Source organism: Acipenser ruthenus, chromosome 6 (genome assembly GCF_902713425.1).
Source record: "Acipenser ruthenus chromosome 6, fAciRut3.2 maternal haplotype, whole genome shotgun sequence".
Lineage (NCBI taxonomy): Eukaryota > Metazoa > Chordata > Actinopteri > Acipenseriformes > Acipenseridae > Acipenser > Acipenser ruthenus.
Window position 1 is genome coordinate 28,466,965 of NC_081194.1, and position 13,306 is coordinate 28,480,270.

The window sequence follows — 13,306 nt, forward strand, 5'->3', positions numbered from 1 at the left end:
GATGTTTTATTTAAACAGGTTGGGGTTGCCAGAACCGGAGGTGTCGGAACTTGAGTTAGCAAGAATTGAGTGGCCTACACCACAGCAAGAGTTACTGCCATCGGAGCAGGGGGCAGACCCAGAGGGAGAAGCTCTGCCGGGATGCAGACAAGGGGGAGGAGGTGAAGAGACCACCACCCCTGCACTACATTCTGGCACCTACAAGTCAGGTCCCTCGACCTATACTCCTAGATACCCTGCCGTTGTGTCTGGACCTTGTGTCGCTGGACCTAGTTCCCAGGTCGATGCACCAACAGACCTGGTGACGCCTGGTCTCCTACTACGCTACCCCTGAAACCTCAGACATAACTGTGCTGTCTGCAGACGTCACTAGCTAGCATTCCCCCAGTGTTCTTTGTGCCCCTTGGAGGATCAGACGTCGCTGCGTTGGCTCCAGGGCTCTCACCTCTGCTGGCTGTTGCAACCTCCTGGTCACCTGCCTGCATTCCAGTCACTCCTGCCACCCTGTTTGGGTCCCCTGTCGCTGGTTCTCGTTCCCCTTATGGATGTGCCACAATGTAGAACAACCCACCCTTTAATCCACCCCCACAAAAGAAAGAATGACAATGGTGGATATAAAGAAGGATGGTTGTATTTTAAAAGAAAAGGGGAGGATGGTGGCCTTGGAATTGCTGGGTGTGCTGCACACAAGGAGGAGGATATGTGGCAGAGAGAGAAGAGAGAAAAAAAATGTAGTCTTGGGGCTGGATAGAAGACTACATGCCCCAGAATGCCACGGGAGGGAGTCAGGACGAGGTTCATCTGACTAATTTTAATGTTAAGCAACTGAGGCTGATTAAGCCCTGGATACATGCAGAGGAAACTGTAATGTCCCCTTAAAAAGTACTGTTCTGTATTGGGGTGCTCGTTTTAAAGGGTGCAAACGAACCTGAGCCATAAGGCTTTGTTACAGTGGTTATATGGTTGGTAATACAGATAGCAAAACTGTGTTATTGGGGGACTAGCTGACATAACAGGATAACTTACTAGCTCTTCATTATGCTTTTTACCTCTGGAGGCCTGGGTTCGAAAATGACTCGGGTCACATGTGAAAAAAGTTGTACAGTCTAAACTTATCCCTCAGTGAATATTTACTCTTTTCACAACCATCACACAAAATGGCAGAATTGGCAGCCTATGAGAGAGGCACAGACCTCAGTGGCAGGGGTGTTCAGGTCAGAATTGTAAAACTATTGCACAACTGTGAGGGCAAGCTCTAATGGTGCCTACTGGCACAATGGCGAACTGTATTCAATGTTACTCTACTTTTATGTGGAATAAATTCACAAGTTAAACACACAAATAAATAATATATAGAAATTAGAAATCTCCACCGTACTTGTAATCTGGAGAATACCAATACCCAATACCCACATTTAATAAAATGTTCACCTAGTGAAAATCTTTGTGTCATTTTTACTGCTCACAATTCTTCTTTATTATAAATATTGTTTATCACTAGTAGCATTGTCTCACGGCAGTAAAGTGTGAAATCATTTGCCGTTTTTAGTAGAGAGAGTTAATAATAAAATGTGTAAAACACAGCAAGGTAGCAGCACAGAACCAAACTCTTTCGATCTAAGAAGATAATTATCTGTAACAGACTCTTTTGTGTTTTTTTAATGAGGGATTTTTTTCTTTCTTTCTACTGAAAATAATAGTGCTACTTTTGTCATTTTGTTTGCAGCGCTTGTATTAATAATTATTCTTTATGTAGCACTCAACATTAGGATAAAACATGCATATGCTTCCAAGTGTGAATGTTGACATTTTTATGGTGAGGAGGCTCTTCGGTGCATTGTTTGGTAACAGTATTCAAGTGTTCCCTTTGAGGGGTTCTTCTTTTTGTGACAAATAATTTCCATGAAGGCCATTTGACCAGATAATGATACTTTTAACAAGCTTTCTCCTCTAATAACTTTTTTTTTTTGCATTAATTGGTTGCTTTACCTTTTATGTGTGTTAGCCTCAGAGTGTCAGATAATTAAACTGAGCTACAGGCGCTTCATAATATTAACTACAGCTTTTAGTTTTTATAAAAATTCAGCTCCTGTCTACTTGTTGAATTCCCAGGTAGAAAAGTTCAGAAAAAAGGGAAAAAAAATGGCCCACACTATTTTGTAGTAAACTGTAGTTTCTTTCTAGTTGTTTTTACAAATACATTATTATTATTATTATTTATTTCTTAGCAGACGCCCTTATCCAGGGCGACTTACAATTGTTACAAGATATCACATTATTTCACATACAATTACCCATTTATACAGTTGGGTTTTTACTGGAGCAATCTAGGTAAAGTACCTTGCTCAAGGGTACAACAGCAGTGTCCCCCCACCAGGGATTGAACCCACAACCCTCCGGTCAAGAGTCCAGAGTCCTAACCACTACTCCACACTGCTGCCCACATTAATCCATCATGTATCTGCCCGTCACTTATCCACCCTAATCGTTTATCCACCATGATAAACCTCTTCAGCAACGTTAGTTTATTATTGAACAGAGAAGATTAGTTCAGAGATTGTAGAACCTACCAAAGATTTTGTATACTGTTATATGTGCTCCGTGTACTTGATATATAAATAAATCCTGTTCACCTGCAGGGTGTATCAATTGTTACAGCTGTGTATAATGGTATTTAAAACAGGATTAATTTATCCACCTTTTTACATATCCGCCCTTACTCTGGTCCCACCGCAGTCGGATACGCGACAGATTACTGTACATACTATACCTACACCTTTAAATGTACATTTATTTAGATTATGCCCAAGCCAGCATCAATCCTCAGGCTGAACATGGATGGAACTTGTCCATTGCTGACTTTGGATGGAAGAAACATGTTCAAAGACAACAACTGAAATTTAACCCTCCATTGGATATTTAAGTATATTCAATTGGTTGGCGTGGATCTAAATACTGTCACTGTTTACATAATTAATAAAGGTTATAAAAATTAAACACCCAACAGTGTATAATGGGCTCTTTGCTGTATTTCTGTATGTAAAAATGGGCTCAACTTAGTTTAATAAGTTTGTTTTATGTATACAATGCAGCAGGGGTTCACATACTGGTCCTTGAGGTCCAGAGCCCGCCTTTTTTTCCCACCTGTACCCTAAATTACTTAAATGAACCAATTTGACCTCCTTCCAGGTCTTAATCAGTTCACTATGTAACACAATTTTTGTTCCTGGGTAGTAAGTGTTATTTCTTAATTGCTTATGCCTCAAAAGTATAGAAAATGGCTATTATTCCCCACAAACTTTGCTTTTGTGACCAGGACAGTGATATTTTGAAATGTACCTATTTCCAATGAGAAAACGGGCGAATTTGTGTCTTTTCGTTCACATAAAGTCAGAAAAAAACAACATATGAATCCAAATTAACATGTATTTATACTAAAGTAATACAAAAATGACTACAAAAGTTTTAGAAGTGAGTAGTTTTTCGAGATTTACGATTATACTGTAAATCACTTTCATGAATCAGCCCCCAAATGTAGTCTCCCATCATGTTCTCATTATACTGTCCTTGGTAGCGGCGTTCAAAGTCCAGTATATCCTGGTGGAAGCGCTCGCCTTGCTCCTCCGAGTACGCTCCCATGTTCTCCTTGAATTTATCAAGATGAGCATCAAGGATATGGACTTTGAGGGACATCCTACAGCCCATTGTGCCGTAGTTCTTCACCAGAGTCTCAACCAGCTCCACATAGTTTTCGGCCTTGTGATTGCCCAGGAAGCCCCAAACCACTGCGACAAAGCTGTTCCAAGCCACCTTCTCCTTACTAGTGAGCTTCTTGGGGAATTCATTGCACTCCAGGATCTTCTTTATCTGTGGTCCGACGAAGACTCCGGCTTTGACCTTTGCCTCAGACAGCTTAGCGAAGAAGTCTTGAAGGTACTTGAAGGCTGCCGACTCCTTATCTAGAGCTCTGACAAATTGTTTCATAAGGCCCAATTTGATGTGCAGTGGTGGCATCAGCACCTTCCGGGGGTCCACCAGTGGCTCCCACTTGATGTTGTTCCTCCCCACAGAGAACTCGGTCCGCTGTGGCCAGTCCTGCCTGTGGTAGTGCGCCTTGGTGTCCCTGCTGTCCCAAAGGCAAAGATAGCAGGGAAACTTGGTAAAACCGCCTTGGAGACCCATCAGGAATGCCACCATTTTGAAGTCTCCTATGACCTTGATGCCATCTCAGAAAAATGCAGATATGTATCCACTTAGGCAGATGGAACTAAACTGAACTGGTGGGCTTAAGGCCCCTGTAATTATACTACTATTTATATTACTGGGAAGTTCTAGAAAGTTCTAGAAGTTACTCCAAGTTTACTCAGCACTGAATCTATCTGGAATGTTCTGGAAAATAGGTAAATTTCAAAATATCACTGTCCTGGTCACAAAAGCAAAGTTTGTGGGGAATAATAGCCGTTTTCTATACTTTTGAGACATAAGCAATTAGGAAATAACACTTACTACCCAGGAACCAAAAAAAATGAAAAAATTTGTTACACGGTGTTATTTAATGGTATCCAGTATAAAATCTGGAGAACTCAAGCCAAGTGTTTTAGCAGTCTGAACTCTTATATCATTATTGGCACCCTTGATAAAGATGAGCAAAAAAGACTATAAAATAAATAATACCAGTATTGAGCTATATTGTAATTTTTCAACATGTGGAATATATTTGACTTTATTAATGATTCAATGGAATCAACCAAAATTACAATTTCTCAAATTATACATAAAAAAAAAAAAATGAAGTGTCACAATTATTGGCACCCTTGTTTTCAGTACTTTGTGCACCCTCCCCTTGCAAGGATAATGGCACTGAGTCTTTTTCATTGGGAGGGATCTCAGACCATTCCTCCATACAGAATCTTTCCAGATCCTTGATATCCTTCGGTCTGCGGTTATGGACTGCCCTCTTCAATTGAAACCACAGGTTTTCAATGGGGTTCAAGTCCAGAGACTGAGATGGCCATTGCAAAATGTTGATTTTGTGGTCAATTAACCATTTCTTTGTGGATTTCGATGTGTGCTTGGGGTCATTGTCTTGCTTGAACATCCACTTGCGGCCACATTTCAGCCTCCTGACAGAGGCAACCAGGTTTTTGGCTAAAATGTCCTGGTACTGGGTAGAGTTCATCATGTCATTGACCTTAACAAGGGCACCAGGACCATTGGAAGCAAAAGAGCCCCATAACATCAAACATCCACCACCATATTTTACAGTAGGTATGAGGTTCTTTTCTGCACACGCATCCTTCTTTCGACACCAAACCCACTGCTGGTGTGCGTGGCCAAAGAGCTCTATTTTCATCTCATCTGACCATAGCACCCGGTTCCAATCGAAGTGCCAATGCCGTTTAACTTCAGGCGCTTACGTTTGTTGGTTGCTCTCAAGAAAGGCTTTTTTTTTCTGGCAACCCTTCCAAATAGCCTATTGGCATGGAAGTGGTGTCTAATTGTAGATTTGGAGACTTGGTGACCCCAAGATGCAACCAAGTTCTGTAATTATCCAACTGTGGCCCTTGGATTTCCCTTTGCCTCCCGAACCATCTGCCTCACTGTGCGTGGGAGCAAGATACACTTGCGTCCTCTACCAGGCAAGTCTACCACTGTTCCAGTGGTTTTTAACTTCTTAATTATTGCCCTAATAGTGGTAAGTGGTATATTTAGTTTTTTAGCTATTGTTTTGTAACCATTGCCTGATTTATGAAGGTCAACAACCATTTGTCTCTTTTCATTTGTGAGTTCTTTGCCTTTCCCCATGGTGATGGATGACAAATGGATTTCATATGCGTGTTACCCCATTTTATACCCCATGGAAGGCCACAATACAGTTCCTTAAGACTGAGATGAACTTAGAGAAGTAGAATGTTAATGCAGATTTAATTTTGTTTGATTTTATTTATAAGAATCTTTAGGGGTGCCAATAATTCTGACACCTATCTTTTTGAGAAAAAATGTTATTACTTGTTAATAAAAAACTTTTTCTCTGAGCAATTGTATTAGAATAAAAGAATATGGTTTTCCCATATATTTAAGCATAAAATATAGCTCATTAGCTGTGTTGTTTATTTTATAAAGCCTATTTTGCTCATCTTTATCAAGGGTGCCAATAATTTCGGAGTTGATATATATATATATATATATATATATATATATATATATATATATATATATATATATATATATATAAACTTATTTAGAAACTAATAAAAAAGCATGATAACAACTGATTTCATTTTAAACGAGAATGTCAAAATGCTTTTTATTATTAAACAACTTAATATACTAAAAACAAATGCCCCCTTAAAATAAAGCAAGACCAAAAAAAAAATGCATATACCTAATTGGATTCAGGGGACATTGTTGTGGGACAAATAATGAAGTGTCTATATTGATAAATCTTTTGAAAACTTTAAACAAATAACTGAAAAGCCTATATCTGGTCCCAGGTGCGGAGTGTTGTTACGCAGAATTTGAGATCACTCATCGCATGTCTGTCCCTTTCTTTCGAGTGGCAGACAGCTTTAGCTACAGTTGACCATTGGAAAGGAAACTCCACAATAAGCTGTTGAGTATTTTGTTGGTCAGTACACTTGGATCCACTTTAAGTAAAAAGCTAGTGAGGGAAACGTTCTGTTCAGAGATTTAAACAAAAGCCACTTCATTTCGCCTTTGTTGATGTAGTGCTACTGTCATTTCATTTTGGGCAAAGACCAAATGGAAACTTGTTTTTTGGTTTGCTGGCATCTGGCTGTTTTTTAAGGTGAATTGTGTTTGGTTGAAGGTGAAAGCTGCCTGTCCTCTAATTAAATCAGTTTTGAAACCAACAAATAAGTTAAAATGAAATTAACATACAGTATATTGTTTTATAACTTTTTGATACATTGGGATCAAAAATGTATTGTTGTTCTTAAATCTCTCTAATAAATCTACCATACTGGGAAAACTTTCTTCCTACAAATATGTTATTATGAAACCCTGTAAATGATATATTTTGGCATCTTTTTACAGATGCTTCTAGTATTCTAGTATCATGAATTAAACAGTTTTGTTTTGAATGAAACGGTGCTGAGTTGATCAAGAGGGGAGCTTGCCTGGGGAGGCTATGTGCACCTCAAAAAATGTCTGCTCCACAACTCGAGGTGACTAACGCCATAGCGACACAGGCGGGTGCTAAGCGAAAGCATCGAGGAGGTAAGCGTCCGCTCCATGGAGAGAACTACTACACGAAACCCTTCCACTCCAAGACGGTGCCCAGCTGTGACAGAGTGGTAAGTGAATACAGGTGAGTGCAGTGCAGATACAAAACAGACAGACAGCAATTTCCAGGTGCAAGGGTGTTTATTGAATGATTAGCAATATCCAGAGCCTTATGGCAAACACCTGTAAATAATAATGTTGGAGTGATACAGCGGCGTGTATCACTCGGTAATTCTAATCCCCGGGTTTGACCCGTAACCAAAAGTCCAGTTTTGTACGTACACCCACACTAAACAGGAACACAAACACAGTTTAGTGACAGTGAATAAGTGCTAGTGATGCAATACAGTTCTCTGTGAATGCAGGGGTGAAAGTGATGTCGGGGTTGGTGCTGGCTTGCGCTACAACTCTGGACTGTGTTACTGGTAGTCTATTAAAACAGACAACAGTTACGACAAACACAAGACAAACACTCACGGTTTTCAGCAACAACAGAATCTCCTTTTAGCTCATATCCAACCATTTACAAAAGAACAGATTGCTTACACTACGACCCCTATATACTCTCCCCCATGACCCCTAGGTTAACTAGCGCATCCGCTCCTCCAATCCGCGGATGCCACGCTGTCTCCCGTCCGGGTCATTGAGTTTGGGTACCGTAGTTCCGCCCATTTTTTTTAGACTGCCGACTTCCACCTAACCCAAGGAATAAATTGTCATGCCATTTAGTCCAGGGTACTCTGTTCCCATTACACAGTGCCCTCACAGGTCGGGAAGGAGATCTAACACCAAGAATCATTCGATCTCTGTCAAACCAGCTGAGGCCATTTGAAAAGCCCGTTTGAAGAGGCTGGAGTCACTGTGAGAATGCCTGGACTCCAGGAGCACAGAAGTAGGTCAGTTTAGGGGATGCTGATCCCAAACAGTTGAGAGAGGGTTTGCGTAGTGTAGTAGGTTCCTGGAGAGGGACGTTCCTTTTAGTGGGACTAGCGCTCGCCACTTGTGTGGCAAACCTTTATTTTTAGCTTTGTTTTGTTTTCTTTATAATAATTCTGTATTAAATCCAGTGCTAGGATTACCATTGTTTGTACCCTAGCGACACGGCCTGTGTTGTGATTAAATTTCCGTGCCTGTGTGGCATGTCAACATTGATCTGTATGATTCATTCTTATTCAGTGATGACCCACGTATTATTATTAGTATTTGTTTATTTAGCAGACGCCTTTATCCAAGGCGACTTACAGAGACTAGGGTGTGTGAATTATGCATCAGCTGCAGAGTAACTTACAACAGCATCTGACCCGAAAGATGGAGCACAAGGAGGTTAAGTGACTTGCTCAAGGTCACACAGTGAGTCAGTGTAAGCCGGGATTTGAACCGGGGACCTCCTGGTTACAAGCCCTTTTCTTTAACCACTGGACAACACAGGTCCTACACACGTATGTAACATCACCCTGTTACAGCCCCATATGCATTTTTTTAATCCATTTACAGACCCAGCAAATCTTGTATTTTTTTTTCAATACGCTAGTCACAGGCCTGTGGCAGGGTGAAAGCCCTGCCGGTGCACAGGTGTGGGGAATATTGAATGGCACAGAGGAGGTTAAATTCCTCCCTGCAAAAACACGTGGGAATGTGGCTGGAGCCGAAAACTGAATAAATGCCACAGGTGTATAAAAGGGTGATCATGGGCATTAGTTTGCAATTAGTAGTGAGAGTTAATGTCGTAGTTGGTTGAAGGTATGTGCTGTGCTGTTTAGATGTATGTAAATAATTATTGCTGGTGTGTAGGGGAGTTTCTGTAGCTGTGTTTAAAAATATATCTATTGTTTTGTTTCAACTGTTTATTTTGGCCACTGTGCCTGTTTGTTTGTTTTTGTTTATTATTTTATCATTAAAGTGTGCAAAAGCGCTTTAAACCTTGTAAGTTCTGTCTCTGATTCTCGCTTACTGACAGTTAACATCTTGGGCTGTGACGCTAACTTGTCACAGTTGGTTTTAGCAGCGGGATAGTCCTAGAGTCAAAAAGTGGATACACACAAGCACCCCTATAGAACAACTATTGAGAGTTAATTAACATGTAACTGAACTTTAATAAATGTATAATTGCTCATGAATCATTTTTATTTTCAGCAGAAAAAATTGTCTACAGTACCAATCACATTTTAATTGAAGTAATAATAATAATAATAATAATAATAATAATAATAATAATAAAAACACTTATAGTCATGTGTTATTATTTTATAATATTTTCAATCCTTGACTAAACAGAAAAAAATGCACATCTAGTTAATGATTGACATCTCCTTTACATTACCATAATGTGAAAAACCTGACACACACAACTCATGATAACGACCTGTTAAAATCTGCTAATTTTTAGGCTAAGTGATTAATTGCATTTAAGTAGAATATCCCACTACTATATGAGCTAAACAGGAAGGAAAAAATACAACATAAATGAAATCTGGCCACAATATAGAATGAGGATGTAATGCTATAAATAAAAACAGGCTATTGAATTTAAAACCAAAAGGCAAATCAGAATATAACACATATAAAAGCAATATATTGGATGCCAGTGCAATGCTTATGTTTAAATTAACATATTGAGTTTTTTAATCCTATATGTATGGGTGTTCCAAAGTATTTTTTTCCAGAAATGAATGGTAAACTGATTAGAAAATATGTCAAAAACCCTAGCCAGCTGAGTGAAGTTTTACATGTTTCTTTTGCAAACATTTGTGTCACTTGTGTCACTGCTGAAACAGAAAAGTCTGTTTTTACAATGACATGTTGATTTTTGAGCAGGTTACACTTAGACCATGATGGTTCAGTGTGGGCAACACAAAAATATTCAATTTATGAGGAAAAACAGAATCAACTCAGGTCATGTCTTCTATCAATGGTTATTTTTGTGTATCCACGACTGCTACTTCTCCACTATGTACATCAAAAATTGTAATCAACACTTTCATAAATTATTGTATTGTCACAAAGTAAAGTATGACTTTTGTTTGACAAAAGAAGATGTCGATTTCTTACTGGCTAATGAGGGACCGAGGTTGTTATCTGGGTATTATACAGCATGATAAGGATGTGAACACACACATTCTCTGTGCTGTGTACATATTATTATACACTGTATTTTAATTCAGTATATATAAACAGATTTAAAACAAATGTATACTGATTGACAATGTTTTATGAAAAGCGACTTTATATTACCCTTTGAATTGAAGGGTCATACCAAACTGTATCAGTGGATATAAAGGGTTCCATTAACTCTTTTGCGTTCTTAGCTCTTCTATCAAAGCTGCAGTTTTAAATGAGAATCAATCGTAATAAAACATATAAAGAGTTTCCATGAATCCTTGAAGTAGCATGTTCTAAAACTTTAGACATGGGGAGCTGTTTTTGTACAAACATATGGAAGCTTATTAGCAATACGTTATTTTGCAATAATCATTGCATTTTATGAGAAAATAATGATTTGCCATTTTTGCATTTTTAATACGATATTTTTTAACCATGTTGTTGCAACCATATTATATTATACCCAAATTCAATCTAAAAGGTTGGTGAAGATTCGTGAAAATTCAACTCAGTCACTGTGTTTATCATAGAGTGTGAAAGACAGACAAATGGACTTGATCAGTGCATAAAGGTTCCCAATTTGAATGGGGTCAAAAAACATCACACATCATGCTAGTATAGTTTATAATAAAACTCTATGTCACTGTGGACTAAATAGCAATTCAAATAAACTGTTTGAAAAAGCATTGCTAGAATATGAATTGGAAATGCTACCTCAGAGGGGTTATGTCCACAAAGATTGCAACAGTAAAAAACTTACAGCAATAGGTTGTTGCACCTTCAGAAGATGCTTTTAAATTGTAGTAATGGGTTGGCTACAATCAGTAAAATGTTACTTTGTTTCTTAAAGTTGTGAAATGTATATATTAAAAACAGATAGAAGATCCTCTTAATAGAACATCAACTCCAAATTAGGTGTATCCTTGTAAGAGTTATCCACATGTCTGTACAAAACAGAAAAAAAAACTATTATCTTGCCAATTTCTCGTATTACATATTGTATCCTTTAGCCTGCTGTTAATAGAGAGATACAAATGGCTGTCAGTAAATACAACAACAGTAGCAGCACTCCAGCAAAAGAAGTACACAATTATTACAATTATACTGTCCTTCATTAGCTCCCATGCATTTTAATGTAATTGATGTTGTAGGTTGACATACCAGACATGAAATATCCCAGCCTGTCTCCTCACTCTTTTGTTCAGGCCCCTGATTTGCATTTTGTGTGCTTTTGGTATTGAAGACTTAGCACTTTTCCTCCATTATAGAAAATAATCTGCAACTCGGCACTTGTTTAAGGATTCTGACCCTCAAAAAAGCCACTTTGCTTCACACATTAGCTGCTTACAAAGAAAGAAAGCTAATGTATCATCTAATTGGGCAAGCCACCGCATCTGATTTCTCTCAATCACACTATTAGTTTCGTAATTACCCATCTGCCTCGGGTGGAAAATGGCAAGGCGAACACCCAGCTAATAACATTCTCAAGAGCTCTCCAGCTCGACAAGATGAGCCTGATGTTGTGGGATGCAGTCTCTAACTATTTCACTGCTGAGGTGAAAGTACAATAGAGGAGAGTTTGCCAACTTATCAAATTGAGTTTATTCAATTATTTACTTTAACACAGATTGTGTTTCCAGGTTTCTTTCGCCATGTCTCTTTGAAATAATACAGCAATACAGAATATCTGTATCACCAGCTGTTTTTACATACAGTACTGGAAGAAAGACTTTGTCAGTTGTACCATTTTATTTTACCCTGTGTTGAATGACATTGGTACGTTTGATTTCTTAAAGGATTATGAAAACAGGAATTCTGAATCGAAAAATAATAAACTTAAATCTTCAAAACTGTCTCACCCATCCCACCCTGTTTTTGTTTATAAGAATATTATTTCTTTCTTTCATCTTTTCCTTTTTTTTACATTTTTACATATTTTGCCGTTGTGTATGCAAAGCAACATTTGGATGTCTAACACACTAAATGCTAGTGTGGATTAGTGGTTAGGGCTCTGGACTCTTGACCGGAGGGTTGTGGGTTCAATCCCAGGTGGGGGGACACTGCTGCTGTACCCTTGAGCAAGGTACTTTACCTAGATTGCTCCAGTAAAAACCCAACTGTATAAATGGGTAACTGTATGTAAAAATAATGTGATATCTTGTAACAATTGTAAGTTGCCCCGGATAAGGGTGTCTGCTAAGAAATAAATAAAAATTAATTGGGATCAGCATCTAATAAGAAGTTTAAAAAGCCCATGATATCATCATCATAAAGAATAACAGAACTGATGCCAGAAGCTAATAATGGAGCAAAACATAAAAGGGCACACTGGGGGAACTGGAGATTCACAATTCCTGTGGTGAAGGGGTTAACTATAAAAACACTCACTAAAAGTAAGATATGTAGCAATAATACTAAAATAAACTTTCTGTCAAAGTTTCTTCCAGAAGTATTTTTCAGGGTCTGCTGTACAATTATTTTTTTTTGTAATCAATGTAATACAATTGATATGTGTCAAACCTCCCTTGGCTGTCACTAGATGGCAGCATCAAGCATCATGACTCCCTCTATCTTGACTGTGGCAATGTGCCTCGCCCCTGTGTGCATTTGTGTGTTATTATGTTGCGTGTGGTGTGTTAATGTTGGTGTATAGATATTTCTGCACGGGATATAAATGGGTCTGTGTAGCACGAGTTATTTAAAATATATAGTTGTATTTAGGCACGGGGATTGCACAAACACTTCTCGTGCATTTAAAGTATGTAATAATCTGCAAGCATGGGATTGCACAAATTAGTTCACGTGCTGGGATTCAAGTGAATAATTAATTAGTAATTGAATCCCGGCACAACAGTATATAGAGATGCACGTTTCACTCACTTGGGGTTGTGTGTTCGGTGAGTGGAGAACGGGTGTGGAGAGGAGGAAAAAACTATTTGAAAAATAACAATTGCTACTACGT

General features: G+C 38.6%; 1 protein-coding gene across 1 annotated transcript in view; it reads left to right on the forward strand.

Annotated features, from left to right (window-relative positions):
* Positions 1-3,142, forward strand: part of LOC117410913 (ribosomal protein S6 kinase delta-1-like) — a 154,601-nt gene extending 151,459 nt beyond the window's left edge. Inside the window, exon 19 of the transcript XR_009328866.1 lies at positions 19-3,142. The gene's annotated coding sequence lies outside the window, so the exon portion shown is untranslated. The remainder of the gene's footprint in view (positions 1-18) is intronic.
* The last annotated feature ends 10,164 nt before the right edge of the window (positions 3,143-13,306 follow it).